Source organism: Corvus moneduloides, chromosome 12 (assembly GCF_009650955.1).
Source record: "Corvus moneduloides isolate bCorMon1 chromosome 12, bCorMon1.pri, whole genome shotgun sequence".
Classification (NCBI taxonomy): Eukaryota; Metazoa; Chordata; class Aves; order Passeriformes; family Corvidae; genus Corvus; species Corvus moneduloides.
Window position 1 is genome coordinate 15797513 of NC_045487.1, and position 18118 is coordinate 15815630.

General features: G+C 37.4%; 1 long non-coding RNA gene across 4 annotated transcripts in view; it reads right to left on the bottom strand.

Annotated features, from left to right (window-relative positions):
* The window catches only part of LOC116450082, a 132906-nt gene that overhangs the window by 34930 nt on the left and 79858 nt on the right, over window positions 1-18118 (bottom strand). For all 4 annotated transcript variants that reach the window (XR_004242670.1, XR_004242671.1, XR_004242669.1 and 1 more), the window contains exon 7: window positions 1669-1816. This is a non-coding gene — a long non-coding RNA (uncharacterized LOC116450082). The remainder of the gene's footprint in view (window positions 1-1668; window positions 1817-18118) is intronic.

Here is an 18118-nt window from a genome sequence, read left to right on the forward strand (position 1 = left end):
CTCTGTGTCCTATCAAATGGCAATGTATTTCATCATTTGAGATTAAACAAGAAATTCAGAAGGATGTTAATAAAGAAATCGACAGTCTCCAATGGAGACTCTGTTTGCTCTATTTTCTCAGAAAGATTTTAAAAGGTTTCTTTCTCATGACTTTGGCCTTAAATTTTCACTCTATTTTCTTTCTTTGAAATAAACGATGTCTGAGACTATCCCACAAACCAGAACCACTTTACAAAGAAGAATCTAAAAACAACCCTTAATGTGCTGAAAGCTCTAACCCCAAACAGATGGGATGCCATTACTAAAAGGCAGGTCCTTAAAATCTATCATCATTATAAAAAGCTTGGACATTGTTAAATCTGGGATGCTGTGTGCCCAGCTGGATTAATTAATACCCACTACTCATTGACCTTTCACTGAAAATGTGGACAATCATTCCCCCAAAGACAGATGATTCTCTCCCTTGCCTTACATTGATGATGCATACAAAGCCTTTTGATGCAAAGAGAGGAAAAAAACCTAATAAGTGTACAATCCCAGTTCATGTCATGCTTAATTCTATGTTAAAGGAAATTTCATAGCATATTCCAAGGAATGTGTGTCAGTAAAATTTCAGTGCAAAATTCAGAACGCTAGCTCATCAGGCACATCTAGTCATTCATAATACTCTAGTGTCTTCGCAGATGTACAGACATGCAGCTCTGCTGGTTTCCATACAATTCACTTACATTGCTGACTCTGCTTTAGTGCAAATTATGGCCAGTCTTTTACAGAACATACAAGTGTTCACATATCCTTTTCATTCCTGTTATGTTAAAGAATTGTTGCGGTTTACTGTGTTTACTAGGTTAGACAAGAAATAATCTGTGTTGAACTTTTATCCACATGGAGCCTTTACAGTGCTCTTCTCCAGTAAACCAGCAGCACACATTGAAGGGTGAAAAAGAAACCTATCCAAGTCAAACTGCAGGAGACACATAAGCTGGAATTGGACCAGGACACCAGGGCTAATATCCACTATCCTATAATCAGTACATGATAACTTTAATGACCACAAATGGTCAAAATTCCAGTGTCATGTCTTATCCAGCTGAATGCTGGCAGCTCCAGCAAACCCATCCATTAACACCATGCTTGTGCACTCACAATTGACTCTGGAGGCCACCAGAAAAAGGAAATGCAAAGCTGTGGTTTCTCTTGTTACCTTTCCTAAACAATCCTTTATTTCCTATGACACTGAACATGACAAGCTAAACAGATATGCTATGAGAGATATTGAACCAGCACACACCTAATTTTATGTATCATAGTAGCTACAGTGAACTCAGAAAAAAAAAAAAAAGATAAAAAAAAAGGAAAAAAAGTACATAACTGCTACTTTATTTACCCTTCCCCAGCTTCCACTCATTTATGGCTCAGGGATTTTCTGATTAAGAGTTGGCATGTTTTTATTTAATAGCTTTGAGTGGATTCCCCTTCCATGAACTTGTTTGTTTCATAGTTTTGAATCTATGTCAACTTTCAGCACTGTTAAGGACCTCTGAAATGGAGTTCCATTGCTTAACATATGAGTATGCAAAAAACATTCCTTTGTTTTCAACTGCCCTATTAGTTTCACTGGATGCTCACTTCTTACACGTGAAGAAGGTACAGCCATTTTTCACTTACCTTTTTCATGTCATTCCCAGTCCTGTAGATCTCTACCAAATTCTCCGTCAGTTGATTCTACTCCAGGCTGAAGATTGTCAAATTTCCTTCATCACATGGAAGCTGCTCCAAAAGTCTGATCACCTTCATCACTCTTCGCATGTTCACTCTGAAATAGGAGCATGAGAATTACAGCACTGTAGAAGCAGAATGTACGAGAGCTCTACACAGACACAGAGTCATGTTTTCCAATTTGTCTTCTATTTCTCTCCTAATAGTTCCTAACTCAGATTCTGTGTGGGTTTTTTTCTGACTAATTCACCTGAAGTCAATGGAATTGGGAATTACTCAACTTCTGTTATTTAACACTGTGCCCAGTTGTACCCATAGCAACTACCAACACTGATCATGTCAACACCATGATACCTCTGGTCCTTTTAAAAGATTGCCTACTATTTGTGATGTTCAACTGTCCAGCTAAGTTTTCAAGACATTATTTTCACATAGAACATGACATCAAACTCTTCTATTTATCCAAAGATGAGTTGTCAACTAGTTCTCTCTGTGTTTTCTGTAGGAAATAACAGCAGACTCTCACAAAAAGCTTGGCAAGAGTGAAGTTTGCTGTTACCTAGAAAAACTGGGGCTAAAACTACTTATCATGAACAAATACAAAACCTTTGGAGACCTTTATGTAAGCAAAAATAAGTCTGCCCTCTCCAGACAAATACACAAAATCTCAAGCAACAGCTGATTTAACTTAACTCAAAAGATTAGAGGAAATCTGGAACTGAGTAGAAACAGTGACTGAGGCTTTTAGAACCCAGAAAAGTGAAATGGAGATTAGCTTCTCTCACCAACATGCAAAACCACCAGAAGCAATATGAATTTCACAAAAAGCCCCAACACTGACTCAATCGGCAGAGCATTTCTACCAGCTGATCTGCAGCGCTGTCTCTGATTGTCCAGCTCAAGATTTTACCATTACAGGTAAGATTTCAAATATTCTTCATCCCACCTGAGAAAAAAATAAGGTTATGCATGTGCTATAGGGAAAGTAATTTGAATACAACAGAGCTTGTCCTATGCCCATCAATGTCAAAAATCACCTGTAAAATCTTTATAACCAAAAGAGATTTCCAAGGAAAGAACAAATATCACATTTGGTTTCTCACTGACTGGATTTTCAAGCAGTGAAGAAAAAAAAAAAAATATCTCTAAGCTAAATAAATAGATTCAGAAATCAGTAAGTCTAAGAAAAAACATGGCAACATGGTTCTCCATAATCCAGATAATGAAAACACAAAAAAGTGCTCCAATAATTAATTTTTCAAAAATCAATAAAAAATTTGTTCAATGGATTATAAGCTTCCTTTTATTTCCAGATTCATTTGTAGTCCACAAATGCTTGTCAACAGCAGTATATAAAGACCAGCTAGGACTGGGCAGAGAAAGGAGGAGGCAGCTCTTGTTTAGATTCATGAAGGTAACGCTCATATGCTGTAGCTGAATCTTATTTGGAAGACATTCACAAGAATTAAGGTAGAGGATAGATATTCTACATATGTATATATTTATAGAACATCAAGATGTAGACATAAAATACATAACAAAAAGGCTGACATCAGGACAGATGGCTGGTTCCTACATTTTTGCCAGGATATGGCTTCCTCTCTTCAATTATGACGAGATTTGTCAGGTTCTGATTATGTACTGACATAAAATTGTTACGTCCAATCACATAATCAAAACTATGCTACTAATAAGAAACATTAAAATAATTATAAAATATTCTCGCTACAAATCTTTATGCATTTCTATATGTATCTTCTAAATTTAAAAGCAAGTCAGAAAAGCAGAGTGGGAATCTGTATTTCTTTATATGCATAATCTATGCAATAGACACTGATTTTTAAAAGATCCAAATTATGATAGAAAGAAAAATACACTGTAAGGGAAATAAAAATACATTGTAGGTAAAAAAGAATATAAAACTATTCCAAAGAAGAAATGCAAACATACACACCATAGTTTCAGTAATAAATTAGAAATTACACAACATGAAAAATACTATAATTCCTTGGTCTGCTACTAATTCCACACTGATATTATCTTTATCTAGTGATTATATAGAAGCCTAAATAACAAGTACTAATTTCTTTTCTTCATGTTATATAAGAATAGCAACTATAGAAGTCCTGAAAACGGATTTCACCCTTTTCTCTCAGTTAAATTTTGTATATTCGAAGAAACATATTTAGGCAATAGTAAGGCAGTTTTGAAAACACATAATTGGAACACATTAAATTACTTTGGTGGAAGGGGTGCCACAGGAGAACTCAAAGGTGGACATTTTTCTCAAGCTAAGTCACAAAGATGACTAGAAGGCACGAGTATATAGTTAACATCTACTCTTTCCCTGTGAATTTTGTCCTCTATAGTATCAGGAAAGCAAATGATAGCATTTTTTTTACTCTGTGTTATACCGCCCTTCTGAAAGCATTCTTCGTGTTCGATTGCACCATCTGGTTGGCAATTTGCCTATGTGTCCTTCCTGCTTTCTCGGAAACTAAGTGTGGATGTGCTTAGGAAAGAAATGGGAAACACTGCCACTCAAAGAGTTGCCTGCCTGCACCATTTTAATTCTGCTCCCATTCTTGCCCTGTTTCTTCCATTTCATCCCAGTGTTCCTGATTCTCCAGACCATCCCTGTGGCCATGGACTGGGTTACTTCCAGTAGTGGTGATACCAAAGGTTTAAATTTCAAATTGCTTTCTAGAGAAATGCTTCCATGCATTCCCTCCATAAATAAAGGCATTTTAGGGTTGGTTTACGTTGGCTGTATTTAAGGTGCACAGCGCCACAGTATTTTAGTATGTCTTGGTGTATTCGGACACATGGTTCTTCCCTCCTCTTTCTCTCAGTTTTTGAACAACTTATGTTTTGTAACTAGGAACTTATTTTCCACACGTTTTTCACTTTTATTTTATCTATAAGGTCTTGTACCAAAACTCTAGCCATTCAATATAAGGACACCATAATGATAAAACACCAAAAACACACCTTTTTAAAAATCTTATTTATATCATGAAACAGTATCAGCAAAAATGTGGCCCTGCTTCCTCTACAGCACTCCCCCTAACCACGAGACAGTTGTGCTGGAGGGCTTTGTACAGCTAAAGACCTCATACTAGGATGACATGAAGTGGATGCAGCTCACAGTACATTGCCCACTCTCTAACAGACCTTGGAAGAACCCATGCACTATTTTCCCTAGTCTTAGACTTGCCATGTTAGAAACAATAACTTTACCCAAATAGAACAAAGATAAATGAGAGATATCCAGGACTTCCAGCCTTTTCGAAAGTAAACATAACTGGGAGCATGAAAGGTATGGTGTGCACATATCTATTGCCATCTGTGTGGGTCATATATGGGCCATATATGGGCAAATAAACATTTTCTTCCAGCAGAGGTCAAAAGCTCTAGAAGACATTGGTCTCAGAAATCACAGATATTAGAGAACTGATTTGATGAATGTATTAATGAGGATCCAGATGCAGAGATTGTACTTAAATATCTGTGTTTTCTTACCCTGGAACTAACTGCACATCTGGAAAGTGTTCTCCAGAGTAGCAAGTTGTTTAAAGGCTTAAGGTTAAACCCTGAAGCCATTAGAAGTCTAAGATAGGAGACAAGGACTAATACAGCATTCAGATCCTTCAGAATCTCAGCTCAGTTAGCACCTAATCCCACAGTTTATTGGCCATGGCTGCCAACGTCACAGTCATCAATGGTTCTTTCATGGAGAGCTCCTTACGTACCTGAGGGTTTATATTTGGGCACGCCTGGAAGCACTCCCACTTCTTAGTGCTGATAAACTCAATGCTCTGGTCAGACCTTAATCCCCACTAGATTCACGAGTATTCCTCTGCCTACCACATTGCCTTCGGTGGATGTTCATCATCTAATTGGATTCCTTACAAAATATGGAATTGGAAGATCATGGAATGGTAGCATAACTTTGTGTTTTGAGCACCTACAAAAGATAATTGCGATATCCCCACCTTAGTGACTAACTAGTGCCAGCTGCTCATTCTGTATACATTGATCAGCACACCATCCTTCTCCCTGTGCCTCACTTTCTTCCCACCTTCACTCCAAGTATTGCAATAAAAATTGCAACCCATAAGTAATAAATAGAACCTATTCATTCCATTTACAGCACTGGAAGAATGTGGTGCTCTGTGAGCAGAGCAATTTATGATGCTGACTTCAGTATGAGTAGGGAAATCCCTGAGATTATACAGTTCATCAGAGCAAGCTTTTTTCCCTTTCGTTACAAATGTCATCTTTGACCTCAACTTTACACGTGATACTTTCACATTTCTGCGCATCTCGCATCTCCCTGCTCTCCTGCAGAAAAAACTTTGTCATTACTCTCTAACTGCTGCTTGCCTCAGCAGCAGTCTCTTCTCTTTTCTGAGCTATTTATGACTTAATTTGGTGCCACAATGTTTGCTGACTACTTCTTTAACTGTCTCCTTGATACCCTGATATAAAATAATCATGCAAATCAGAATTTTTTTAATGGGAAATGCCCCTGGTTTTCCATTAAAATGCTTTTGGTTATGCAAAAGCAATGCAACAGGCTATAACCAATATGTTGAACACTGTTTTGTTACAGTCCTGCCTTGAAAACTCTTGCAATACTGAAGGAATGTCAGAATTTTAAACAGGATGCAAGATCTATATTTACATATGCAATAGTCCTTAAAAACCTTCTGAGTACAAAGAAGTTTTCAGCATCAAAAACACAAGTACATACCATAGCTAAGATACCCATAGTGTCTTAAATAGAATCATTATTCTACATTCCAACTATTGAGATATACTGCAGTATTCAATATGGCAGAGCACTGTAACTGTTAAGTTAACTATGACTTTTTAATAGGAAACCCTGTACATGTTAAAAATATGATATTGTCCCTAATCCTGTGAAACTAAAGATATCTTATACAGATCATGAAGATTTAGAAACCTCTGAAAAACAGATATGCCAAGCAACCCACTAGAAGGAAGCATACATTGAATTTATTAATTTATACTGTGCCCATCTCAAAGCAGAGTCAGGAATCTTGTACAAAATCAACAAAAATTAAACCAAACTGGGCTCAGAGCTGAGAGAAATCAACTGTGCCAATAAGATGGGCAGGGTGAAAGAAAACTATTCCAAAAAGATTTATCCACATCTCCAGATACTGTGCTGTCTTAGTGGACACATCATAACATCAATACTCAAAGTAACAGAAATACAATTTACAGCAAGGATAGAAATATTCAAGAAAAATAAAAAGAGAGCAATTATGACAGAGTTAATTTACAACTATTGAAAGCCACAGTATAGAGGCAATTACAGTGGAGGAAATACAGACTGTGTAAATTTTGAATGAAGATTGAGCACATTTACTGTCATACAACATCTATAGGATTTCAGCTCCAACTATTGATCATATTGCATTTCATTTGACTGCAATATTTAAACAATAAGAAAACATTGCAACTTCTGTGTGAGAGCTTTTGGGTGGGTATTCCCTCAAATATATGAACTCTTATTCTATTACTGTCCTTCTTCCTGTATTTTATTTATAACACATCAGGGTTTTTAGTCCTTTTAACAATTTTGATGACTTAGATGAATAATGATGAGGTAGCTGCCTAAATACAGAGTTACTGCGAAGAAATGCCTCAGAGATCTAGGGAGAAAAGAGAAGGAAGCAGCATATTTTATGTTCAAAAGGTACAAAGACCAGGCCATGTAATTAAAATGGCTTTTAGCTGTGTATCCTCTCCTGATCACAGAATGCATCAGATGGGAAGGGACCACAGTGGGTCATTTGGTCCAACCCTCCTGCTCAAGCAGGGCCATCCCAGAGCACAATGCACAGGATTGTGTCCAGGTTGGGTTTGAATATCTCCAGTTAGGGACACCTCACAAGCTCTCTGGGTAGTCTGTTCCAATCACCCAGAAAGTGAAGTTTTTCCTGATTTTCAAGTGGAAGGAATGTCCTGTGTTCCAGTTGCTGCCCATTGCCTCTCATGCTATTCCTGGACCCCACAGAGCAGAGCCTGGTCCATCCTGTGACACTTCTCTTTGGACACAGACACAGATAAGATCCCTTCTGAGTCTCCTCCAGGTTAAACAGGCCCAGCTCTCTCAGCCCAGAACTGGACACAGGGCTGAGCACAGGGTCAGGATCCCCTCCCAGACCTGCCAGCAGTGCCCTTCCAAGCGCACCCTGGAATGCCCTGGCCTTGTCCCCCAGGACACACTGGTGGTCAGGGACACCTGGCTGTCCAGCAGCACCCCCCAGGTCCTTCTCGACAGAGCTGCTGCCCAGCAGCTCAGCGCCCAGCCCGGACTGTGATGAATTCCCTCTGCAATTCCCTCTTTTGCTCGAGCACAGACACCTTTTGGCTGGATTCCCAGGGTGGGATCCCTTTGGTGGCAATAAGCCAGGCCCAGGGTGGCTGGGCCCAGGGTGGCAGTGTTGGCAGGACCATGGAGGCTGCGTGAGGGGAAGAGCCACCACCGGCACCTGCTGGTTTTGACCCTTTTTTCATTGTTATGTTATTTTGCCCCTACCACTGGCGGTGAGCTTTACAACCACTTTTTTTTTTTGACATCCTGGCTCCTAGGACAGCCCAGCATCAGCCCTGCTGGTGACACACAGAATTTTACATGTTTATTCACTGAGGACATTTTCAGTGGCTCCCCTGATCTCCAGCTTGCTTTTTCAGAGCCTCTGTCTAAACAATCCTCTCCTTATAAAACTAATGAAAACTTTAGCAACAGGTTCAGATTCCCTTACCAAGGGACAAGATTTCAAAGTGAGGTTCAACAACCAAATCCCAGTCAGAGAAAAAAAAGACTTTTTCTTCATCACTTAGTAGTTTTGAACTATTTATAAAAAGTTTTATTGAATGTGAATGGTACAGTAATACTTCTGAAAATATCAATGTTAAACCTCTGAGAAAATGTAAACACATTTGAGAAATGAAAACAAAATATGCTATAAATAGTTGTAAGGGTGGATAGTAATCAATAATGTGTGGGCCTAACTCAATTAATTCTTCTTGTATTGCACATAATACCAATATACAGAGAAACCTTATTCTGGAAAAACCAAAGTTGCCTAAAAAACAATTTAAAAATATTTTCAATGCCTTTGCACTTCATTTAGCATTTTAAAAATTGCTAGCTAAATTATGTAACAGTAAGATAAATTAATCTCTTACAAGTATAATATAAAGAAACGTACCATCTCAAAGTTCTTCTTAACAGTTCTTATAAAAGTGTATTTCAAATTAGTAGATGAAGTCAAAAATCCTTGAGTGTATTACATAAATCCCTCACAATTAATCTCTCATTTTAAATATTTCTATCTATGTCTAAATATTTATTTCAAACAGTGAGTTTTCTCCTTAATTGCATGTTACATTTTCAGGGGAGTGAGCTTCCCCTGATGCCCTCCCCTGCATACCCATGAGCAAGAGAAGTATACATACACCTGTATAAACCTTTATTCCAGGGAAAGTTTAGCAGAACATCTTTTACACCTATGAATAAAAAGCATTTTCCCCTTCATTTTACTAGGAATCTCTTATTGATTTAGATCATAGCTGAAGCCCCCAATCAGCTTTATCAGAAATGAAGCTCTTCATACCCTTAATTATAACACAGTTTTCATTTGCCCTTTAAGGAATCACAATACATCAGGATATAATTTTCTCTCCTGAGTGTTTGCCTCCAGATTATTAGTACTTTCTGAAAGTTCCAGCCAAAACAGCTCATTTCAAAAATGCAACAAAGAGAATACTGAGTGCTTTGCCAGGGTTAGCAAAATCTGGCAACTCGTTCCTTTAAATGCTTTTGCACTCCCAAGCTTGAGGGCAAAGGTATAAGAAACAGAGGCAGGGAGGGGAAGCTGAAATTGTAAAAGAAGGAAAGTAATGAAGGAAAGAATCTGAAGGACAACTCTCCTCAATAAATTAAATTAGGCTAGTCCAAAACTGGAGAAGAAAAAAAAAAGAAAACCAATTCTCCAATACTTAATGGCAACTTACAGAGCTATAGCAGAGAGTCCCAGCAGCGCTCTCACAGAACTGTGGCATCAGTCAGGTTGGGAGGGACCTTGCTCGGTCTACAGTCCAATCTGTTGCTCAAAAGCAGGGTCAGTCCAGAATTCAGATCAGATTTTTCATGGCTTTGTCCATTTGGGTCTTGAAAAGCTACATAAACTGGAGAGTGCACAACTCTGGGCCTGTTCCAAAGCTTAATTACCCTCTAGCAAATTTATTTTTCTTTGAATCCAGGCAGATCCTCCCCAGTTCCAGTTTGAGCATCACCTTTGTCCTGCCACTGTGAACCTCACTATGCTTTCAGCCACCTGCTCTTTTGTCTTCCAACTTTTGGAAATAATTCCAAGATCAGACAAGCTGCTGGGGAAAAAAAACCCCAGGACATTAAAACTGGATTACTACAGAGACTGGGTGGAGGAATTACATGAAATAAAATGCAATAATTGCACTCCAATAAACAGTTAAGATAGAAATAGAGTGAAAGAGCATGAGAATTGGGACTCAAATTCTGTGGCCTGGTGTCTCTAACAAGAAACATGGTGTAACAGTATAAGTGCAGACAAAGGAGATGGAATAAGCCTTCTGACTTAATTCTGACCTTAATTAGGTATTTACCAACTTTCCAACTGCAAGATTTTCTTTTAATGCAGTTTTCTGTATAATAAACCATGTAACTACTTAATTGATTTTGATACAAGAGAACAACTGATAAATTAGAAGCAGAGAGTCATGAGAAGCCCATGGCATACAAGTTGTGATGACTGCTATAGCATCTGCCATAGTTTTCAGGTCTGAATTGCCCTTTAGTAACATTAGTTTCCCAATGTGTGACTGTTTTTCCAGGCACTTTCTGAGATTGGCCATTGTATAAGTAGCTTAAACTTTTTTCATACAGACCCTTTTCAAAATCTCATTACTGAAAACAGGAACAGTTCAACTGATGTGGATTGAAATCCTTGGACTTTGCAAGTATATAATATTTCTGAATGCATAAAGTGACAACTCAGCAGGTACTTAGGTATGTGCATACTAATTGCATACTAATAGTATTTTTGATATCAGTGGAATTGACAATGTTTTTGAAACGGATCATCCACATACCCATAATGCCAAGTACGAGATCACACTAAACTCAGAGAAAAAAAGGGACACAAAAGGCCAGAAATATGGTACGTAATGGATATGTTAATACTTAACAGGCATTGCAAAAAAAAAAAGGAGACAGAAGAATATTAGTAAGTGGTCATGACAACAGTTCAAGAACACATATTCAAGATGTACATAAAACCTTTAGAAAGATTTTCATTCTCTTTTGCCCCAAAGACTCAGCAAGAACTGTTGTGCTTTTTGAATTGGTAGCTTAGTGGCAGATGGGGATCTTGCCTTTAAAGCAATTTATTAGTTAATTAATTAATTAGAGAGCAATTCAGTATCAGATCACACTCCTGAATGAAGTTGAAAGCAGTCAAAGAGAGGATCTGGGATATGCCTTTTGCTTTTTTGTTCAGGAGGAATAGTGCAGCATTTAACCCATGTTCCTTACTGGACAATCTCATGGGAAAGAGAGTTCCAGTTCACACAGCAAAACCACAGCTGAAATCATTCTGACCAATGATGGAGCAAATGCATCAATATAATCTGTTGCATAAATGTTGGGACCAAGTCTGCAAAACCTCATTCTGTGAATAATCCCATCAATACAGAGTCTAGATTAAAGGATACACATCAAACCCCAGCAGAGTTAAGGTTTTAAGCTCAGCATTTTAGAGATAATGTTCATATAAACATCCAAACATCTGGGACATTCATTAGAATCCAAGTGCAAAGCCCTCAGGCTCTGACCATCGACATGCTGGCGCACAGCAATCTCTGTGAGGCAATCAAGCTCTTTTTCAGAATTATATGATCATCTCTACGTATACCCCACTTTTTAAATTTTTCAAAAGCTTTCTAGCTTTTGATTTACTACTTTTCTTCTGGGGTTTATCAACTGCTTTTAGCTTCCTGGCACACTCCCAAACTCATCTGGGTAGTAGCATGAACCCAGTGATCTTGGCATCTAGAATTCTATCTTTAAAAGACCAAATACCTTTGTTAGTGTCAGGGTAGGTTCAAGCTTTCAATACACAAACCTGCTCTCTCCTGCAGAGCACACACACAGAAATAACCATGCTCCCAATGCAGCCCACACACCGACAACCCAATTGCTTTGTGGTTGCTGTGTCACACTTAACCTCACTGTTTTAAACCTATGTTTCCTATATACAATGGTAATTGGAAATGGCCTTCAACAGCATCTCAAGAACACAATTATACAATATAATGATGTTTGAGAATTAGCACGACGCTATATCACCCTGTTTATCCATAAGTAACAGGGTATGATGAATGAGAAAACCTGATCCTAGCTAATGCCTTTCTGACCACCAAAATTCACTAAATGGATGATTCTAATTGCTTTCCAGTGCTTCTGAAATAACGCATTTGCTAAACTTTCCTCTTATAATCTATATAGATAGTCCTACTTAAAATAAAATCTACCTGTGTATGCTTTAGGCCCTACTTTAATGAAAGTCTACCCTTATTGTAGATATGGCCACACAGAAACCATGGAAGTGACATTACAGACCAGGATGTTCACTTATGTAAAATGCTTTTTTAATGAAAAACTGACATTTTGCTAAAGTAATCAGCCCTGAACTTATCAATAGGTAAAACACTAATCTCTCCTTTGCCAAACCCTGGGGATTGCACAACTGTTTAATCTTGCATAAGTTTTCATTGAACTATTTTTTAGGTGATTCAAAATATTCACAAGCCTTATTTAACACAGGACACATTTTCACCTTTCTCTGTTAGACTTTATTTGGGGGCCCCCAAAAAAATGAATGCTTTCCCATCCCAAAATCATAGCATGGATTGAGTTGGAATGAACTTTAAAGACTATCCAATTCTAATCCCTGCAATGGGAAGGGACATCTTCCACTAGACCAGGTTGCTTCAACCCCTGTCCAACCTGGCCTTGGACACTTCCAAGGATGGGGCAGCCACAGCTTCTCTGGGCAACCTGTGCCAGCACCTCACCACCCTCACTGGGAACAATTCTAATCTAAACTTACTTACTCCCTTCTCAGTATGTGCATACAAGGTAGCTAAGATCCATGCTAAAAGGCACTATAAACACTAATTTTTTAATTCCTTTAACTGATAGAGAAACTGAATGTCTTGAGGTTTCCCAGTTCTGATGAGCTCTCCTGTGCCCAGTATTCAGTTCCCAAACCAACTTCCCCTAAACAGCAGCTGGCACGGGTAGAGTGGTGCATGGACACAGAAGCACCAGTTTCCATGATGATGGTCCATGTTAGCAAATACACTGCCCTGGTCATTTTGCTACTCAACCTGGTTTTCCCTGCAAGGGTAAAGTCTGCTCCGCTCCTCTGCCTTGAGGACACGTGGATCTACAACTCTGCTGCATAAAGTGCCTGTTGCTGCCAAGATTTGGAAAATGTTTGGGCACAGGTGTCAGTCCCTTGTCAGCCTCCAGGGCTAATAAACAGGGTCTCTGCAATGTAAAATGAGACAATACATTCACAAAGTAATCATGTTTTCCCAGAACATGCTAAGCTCCAAAATAAATGCATTTCAAACATTATAACATTCCTATATTCATAAGGCTCATTACTGTTTTTAATTTTGCTTGCTGCTTATTTACTGTTTACTCTCTTGCTTTACTGCCCTGGTGAAATTGCTGTCAATTGATATCCCAAATGGAAAAAAAAAAAAAAAAAAAAAAAAAAGAACACAATTCCAGAAATGCTTGGTCCCTAACTAATCCTGCCATAGACTCGCTACTGCCAAGATGGCACGGTATTAAAAGGTTAAAAGAACGTCTTCCAAAATTTCTGTATCCTCTCTAATGTCTCTTGTCAATCTTTTAAAGTGGCTTTTTGGCAGTGAAAGTAGCCCTCTCTATTCTATGACAAAACACTTTCAACAGAAGATGACCTTACAAGCAAATGTCTCTCTGATGACTGCAGCTGTCTTAGCAGGATTTTCACAGAAACAAAGTCCCTCTGAAGAATGAGAAGTACTACAACATTTCCCTACAAAAAGATTCTATACCCCTCAAAAAGGTAGGATTCCCAGCAGACTCTCACACTTTAGCTTTTCAGGGAGCCTTCCCCACAACTGGCTAATAATTTTTGAATAGCATTCCCCAGGGACACACAGCCCCACTCCCCACATGCGGCACAGGCACTTGGTCTGGTTTTGTTCTGGTTAATGAATCGTATTCTACTTAGATGGAAAAATCTCTGTTGTCCCTTGAAAATCCCCCTGACTGTCCCTCAAGCTGCTTGCCTACCCCAGTGCCACCTGTATCTGCCTCCATTGATAATGGTGCCACTTTACATCTATCCAGCTACACAGATGCCAGTTTGCTCTTCAACAAAGCCAGTCTGTTCCATGCATAATTTCATGAGGCTGAACCCCTATATCTTATGATGGCTTAAAAACTGCTTATCTAGGCAGTTCTCTGCAAATTCTCATAGGCTTTTGTGCATGCCGCATTGTGAACATTTAATGTTTGCACTCATTTTAGTTCAGACTCATTCCACTGCACAGTATTTGCAAAAACCCCTTTCTGACTGGGAAAATTGTGCAGTAAAACAAGTAAAATCAGCTGATAACAATAAAGAATAGTGCACAGTTGCTCATTTCCTTAGCAAAAAACCAATCAATTTAGCAAAGCAACAAAATCAATTAAATATCAGCTATTCCCCAAAGCTACTGCTTGCTTTCTTCCATCTGAACTCTGGAGCCTTTCTTTCTGTGATGGCATAAATGACAACGGGAAGATTGGAAACAATGGTCATGGTGTTCCTTCACCTTTCTCTCAGGAGCAAGACCAGCAGAAAGGATTTTCTAGGGGAAATATCATGCAAAAAACACTCTTCTGTCTGAGGGAAATTTACATTTGAACCTTATTGATAAGAAGAAGGAATGATTAATTTCTTCTGTAAATCGTGCACAATAGCTTGGGGTTTGGTACCGTATTTATCCACAGAGAGTGGGATAAAACTATCACTGTGTGCTCTACCAGGCAGCAATCTGATACCATCAGTGTAACTCACAATACTTCACATTGCATATGAAATAATAATTGACTGCTCCATTATGACAACATTTTTAGCTTTATGATTAAAAACATGAAGTTCTAAGTTGCAAAACTGTGCTTTCTTTTGCCTGTCTAAAAAAAAAAAAAAAAAATGCTCTATTAAGCCCAAAACAGATATTTATTAAAGAGGTATGCATAAATACTCATAGTCCAAGTGTGTGAAGTACAGTACTTCATCTTTACCACAAGCATCCTTGTATAATTTGCTAGGTTATATCTTAAAAAAGAGCTAAATCTACTGACAGGTACCACATACCTTTATCCAAGATGCATCAGGATTACTGCACCCTGAAACTCCTCAGTTATTTTTCAGTCTGCACTATAATCATACCATAATTATCAATCATTATTTTTATGGCTAATAACAATTATGAATATAATTTAATACAACAGTAATTTAGATCAACATCAAATAAATTGAAATTAATAGATTTACCTTTTTCTGAAAATTTTCCCGTTGATGTAAGTTATGATGAAGTCGGTACATTTTTTTAAAAATACACCAGTGATATGACTAGTAAAACTTATTTTTGCAGTTCTTTTACAGTAATTTTCTATCCAAAAAATCCCATCTTTTAGTAATAATCACCACCAGCTAACTACGTTTTATGAATGCCTTATTTCTAAGTATTAATACTCTATTCATTTTTTCAATTGGCTTTTAACGCTATAGCTTTAAGTGAAAAATCTTTCAGATTAGCTGACAAAAATAACAACCTTTTACAAGATTAACCCATTCCTTTGGAACCTTTCAAGTTAGTGAGATATGTTCCTTGAGAAATAAAATGCAAAAGCCTTTGACATGAAGACTTGCTATGCAAACTGATTGTTCACAGGGCTCAATCCTGCTCCATTAAAGCTCACAGAAATTATTCCTTAGCTGCAATGTGACTGTGATATTGAAGCATTTAGGGCAGCTTTCTAAAACATTTTTTATAAAAGGGTTTAAGCATGAAACTGAAAAATTCACATCAATGCTTTCTGTGAATCCTTTTAAATTGACAAAAATCACACACTAAGCTACTAAGAACAGTCTGAGAGTGTGAGGCAGCAAATGCAATGCTTTTTAACAACACATTTTCAGTTATTACTATAAAATTGTAATTAGATAGTAAATTACAATGTTAATATTCACTTTGAACAAATAAGTGTTTGTAGTTGTAGAACTGGGCATTATTATGGTAGCACAGGGACCTATTCACCAAGTAAGACATAGACTTTCTTCATAAAAGTTATTCTATTCTGTAGTTTTTCCTTATGAACTTGCGGGAAATGCTGGCTTTTTATGTGCACTATTTGCTGTAGTCATCTTCGCCAACAACAAAATCTGTATTTCTCTTTGGGGAAGTGCCAAAACAAGCATTTCTCTCATCTGGTTCCACTACTATCCAAATAATATAAAGACATGAAGGAATCATTCCTCCCTGCACAGAAAAAATTATTGACACGCTTTAACCAGTTTTACAGGAACTGTAACGTTGCTCTCTCCATTGTGAAAACAAAGTTACTCCTATAATGTTTACATTATATACTAAAAGATACTAAAATATCTAAAAACATCCATAATATATGAAATTAAACACATTACATAAATATTTGTGATAAAAATAATAATAAAACCAGACTATATTATACTGTAATAGATGTGAATATGTATAATATGTATTATATCTAGAATATCAATAACGGTTAAAAATAGAAAATTCCTACTGTATTTTAATTATTTTTACTGACTTTTTCCCTCACCTTTTCTTTTTTTTCCAGTTAAGGAAGTTGTTTTGAAACACACACAACGTTTTCTTTTCCCAGTTTGCATACAAAGAGAGATTGAAGAAACATTTTATTTATTATGTTAAACCATTTGCAATATATTTTGAATAACCACTGTTTATACAAGTTGAAATTCGGTTTTAGAAAAGTCTCTGAAAGCATGGTAGAGCACAGCTCAGTGATAAACTTCTGCAAATTATGTCACAGGCATGTAAAATACAATTTAAACTATGATCCAGAAGAAAGGATTCATTACACACAGAACTAGCTAGCTCCAGAGTAGGCACGCACGGAGATGTCTCATTCCATGTGTATAATAAATACCCTGCAGGAAAAGTGTGAGAAAGCAAAGTTTGCATCCCTTTGGAATGTCAGGAATCACCATGTTCCACGAGCAAAAAGCCAGTGACCATACAATGACCACAGAACTTCTGCACAGAAACCTGTGAGGACTGAAGCTGAACAAGGCAAATCTCCACTGGGCAAAAAGGGGACAAAACATTTCTAAGAGAATTTGATTTTAAAATTTCAGTGATTTATTGACTCTGCTCATTGGTTTCTCCATAAGTCCCAGGAGAGATGGATGAGTGAGCAGAGAGGAGGTAAAACTGCCAAAAGGTGCATGATAAGTACATTTATCACGTGGGTTTGCAATTTATCTTATATGTCTCAAATTTTTCATAGAGCCCCCATTTGTAATCACCATGTGAAAAATTAGGGAGGCATATGATGAATTAAGCCGTGAATTGTGATTTCTAATAAGTTAATTATTTATCCATGCAATTTAAATTTAACTTCTAATCACATCTAGTCTTTCAGGACACAAAAGACCAAACAGAGGAAAACACACAAGAAAGACCAAAATGAGACAAAGTAAAGACAGAAAATGTTTCATCAATGTAAATGCATTTTCATAACCTAGTTTCTGATCCAGTATTTCTGAAAACAATAATTTCAACTTGTCAACTGAAAAGATTCCAGAATCTCAGACCACATGAGGAACTTTGTGACCAAAAATGAAGTATCTCTTAAACCAAACTGCCTTTAGGTAGTACTATCACATTACTGGCCCATTAATCCTTTTCCTCAGGACTTAACACATTCCAAAATGTCTTAGCCATTTCATTTTAAGATCCCATCCAACAAAAAGCTTCTTTTTTTTTTTTCTTAACCACAGCTATCCTGGAATCCTTAAGAATATATCCATCTACCTATCTCAATTAATCTTGTTCTTAAATTTATACACTGGTACTAATTGCACTCTAGCAACCCAGTATGTAGCTGAAACTACTGTACCAAAAACAAAACAACAAAAAAAAAATAAGCTAAGTATTTAACTAGTTTGGATAAAATCCATTATTTTCATTAATGGATCTCATTTTT